Source organism: Cibotium barometz, chromosome 22 (genome assembly GCF_041138505.1).
Source record: "Cibotium barometz isolate CiBa-2024 chromosome 22, ASM4113850v1, whole genome shotgun sequence".
Classification (NCBI taxonomy): domain Eukaryota; kingdom Viridiplantae; phylum Streptophyta; class Polypodiopsida; order Cyatheales; family Cibotiaceae; genus Cibotium; species Cibotium barometz.
This window is the reverse complement of record NC_141067.1, coordinates 9,591,114-9,593,977: the sequence shown is the minus strand read 5'-3', so window position 1 is coordinate 9,593,977 and position 2,864 is coordinate 9,591,114.

Below are 2,864 nucleotides of genomic sequence, written 5' to 3'. Positions count from 1 at the left end.
CCAAGGTGGGTGTAAGGCACCATTATCAAAGTCAGATGTGATGACTAGACATGGATTCATGATCTGTGTCGACCTCACGAGTTTCCATTGCTCAATGATCAAAACCTAAGAGCATGATGGAAAGACATTTTTTTCTCAAAGCTTCATCAAAATAGATATTTGTATTATTAGGTGCTCATGATGGTACTAGGGTATACCCAATGATCAAAACCTAAGAGCATATAAAAAGACATTTTTCACTTAGAGCTTTATCGAAATAGATAAATGTATTATTATGGTGTACTAGGGTATAGCCAAGGATGTGCCTAGGTCTTACCTGCTAAATTGGGAGCTTAGGGAATAAGGATTTAGAGACTATACTAGTTAATAAGTGAGTTATGGTTGGTAGACATGTGAATGCCCCTAACTTACGTTGTATGTAAGTTTCTACACTCAATGCACACTTTTTACATGATCATTTTAACTTTCAGATCTCATGCTCTCTGTTCCTCTTGTGGTGGGTGCTTCTCTACACTGTCTATGTGTGGGGATCTCTTAGAAACTCTAGCTTACATGGGACTTTTATGTTCTAACTTGCATATGAGCTCTAATTTTGTTGTGTTTTTTGCTTAAGTTGTGGATTTGCTGAAGATATGAGGTATGTGAAAGGAGGATAATCTCACATTGACTTCTCTTGATGAGTGAGGGAGAAAGCTTGGGCTGAAATCATAAGATTAAGGTGGAGTCAAGCATGGACATGGAGGAAGTGTGGTGTTGACTGATTGGGTATTTTCCCTTTTCTCTCGGAGAAGTAAAGGAGAAAAAACCTTCTTCTAGGGAAGAAAAAAAGAACCCTGATTATCATTACCAATAACATATATGAAGTGTCTGAAAGCCACAAAGGACAAGGCCACATTTAGATAGAGAATCCCCAACAACAACCTTTGAGTCATGCCAATCACAACCTGCACATCTACACATCCAAGGGATTAGATGTTAGTTGTTGAGAAGGGTTAATGTTAAACCGGTCCATGGGAGTCTAGGAAAGTCAAAGGTTAACTAAGAAAGTAATCATCGATGATGCCAAGAATAAGCCTTTTTAAACTCAGAGCTTTATTGAAACAAGTATATGTATTGTTAGGCACCTATGATGGCACTAGGGTATGGGAGTCTAGGAAAGTCAAAGGTTAACTAAGAAAGTAATCATCGATGATGCCAAGAATAAGCCTTTTTAAACTCAGAGCTTTATTGAAACAAGTATATGTATTGTTAGGCACCTATGATGGCACTAGGGTATGCCCATAGATGTGCCTAAGCTTTACTTGCTCAATTAAGAACCTAGGGAATAAAGATTTAGAGACTAGAGTAGTTATGATTGGCAAGGACAAGTGTGAATGCCCATAATTAAGAGCTTAGGGAATGAGTTACAGACTAGACTAGTAATTGTCACAGCGAGCAAGGGGACAAGTGTGAATGCCCATAACTCCTTAGGGAATAAGGAGTTAGAGACTAGAATAGTTATGGTCAATGGGGACAAGTGTGAATGCCCATAACTTAAGTTGTATACAAGTCAAAATCTCTACACTGCACTTTTTACATGCGCATTTTATCTTTGAAGCTCTCATGCCCTCTATACCTCTTGTGGGTCTCCACTCTTTGTGTGTGATTCTCTCTTGGAAATTCTAGTTTCCATGGGACTTGTGAGTATTCTAACTTGCATGTGAGCTCTAATCTTGTTGTGTTTTCTGCTAAGTTGTGGATTTGCTAAATTTTTAAGGTGTGTGGGAGAAGGAGAAGCTCACATTGGGAAACTATGTGTGAGTGTACTATATAGGCGTGGAACACTTGGATTGAAGGGCTAAAGGACTTTGTAGAAAGACATTAACATGATCAATCAATACTATCAAAATATTTTTGTATGAATATATATACTATTAAATACAAGTTTTGTGATCACTCTCTACAAATTTTCAACCACTCATACAAGTCTTGTGTTAGGTCCGTGCTTGCAAGAACATTGCATGTTCACACAAGTATAATTTTGATAGCATGTTTCATCATTTATGCTTTTTTCCCAATGAAAAATTTGATGAAGCAAGGCTACTACCCTCACATGTGCATATGTGTTTACAAACTCATGTTTTGTATATTTTGGAATAGTTTCTCTAGTAGCTATGATTTTGGGAAAGATGTGACCATGGTTTCACTATGAAGGTAGTTTTTATGGATTAGGCTCTTGAACAAGTAATAGTTTGAGCACACATGGCCAAATAAAAACATTTTTTAAGCCACCAGATACTTCATATAAACACACCCAATCTTCATGATGTGAGTAGTGTATCAATAGGGGATAAGGGCTTCCATGATGAAAATTAGGCTTCATCCCCCCTCCCCCCCTTATCATATCTATGAGGTGTTGTGTCTAAATAGAAACCCATACTCTCTCTCTCTCTCTCTCTCTCTCTCTCTCTCTCTCATCACCACCACCACCACCACCACCACCACCATCGTCGTCGTGGTCGTCGTCATCATCATCATCATCACACACACACACACACACACACACACACACATCATCATCATCATCATCATCATCATCATGTCCATCAAGAGGGATCTATTCTTTGCTATTTTCTCCTTTTCCTTCTCCTCCTCCCCCCCCCCTCTCTCTCAGTTTGTTGGGGAAAGTAAACAACAAGGAATTCTTATATTTTGGTCACTATGGTGAGAGAGTATGAGTGATGACATCAACAATGTGGATGTCAATAATAACTTGGCTCCCTATTCCTCCTACAAAAGAGAAAGTACAAGAGTTTGAGCGTGTAATAGTAGTGAAGAAAGGAGACTCCTCCATTTATCTTCCTCCTCATCGTGTGATAAATCAA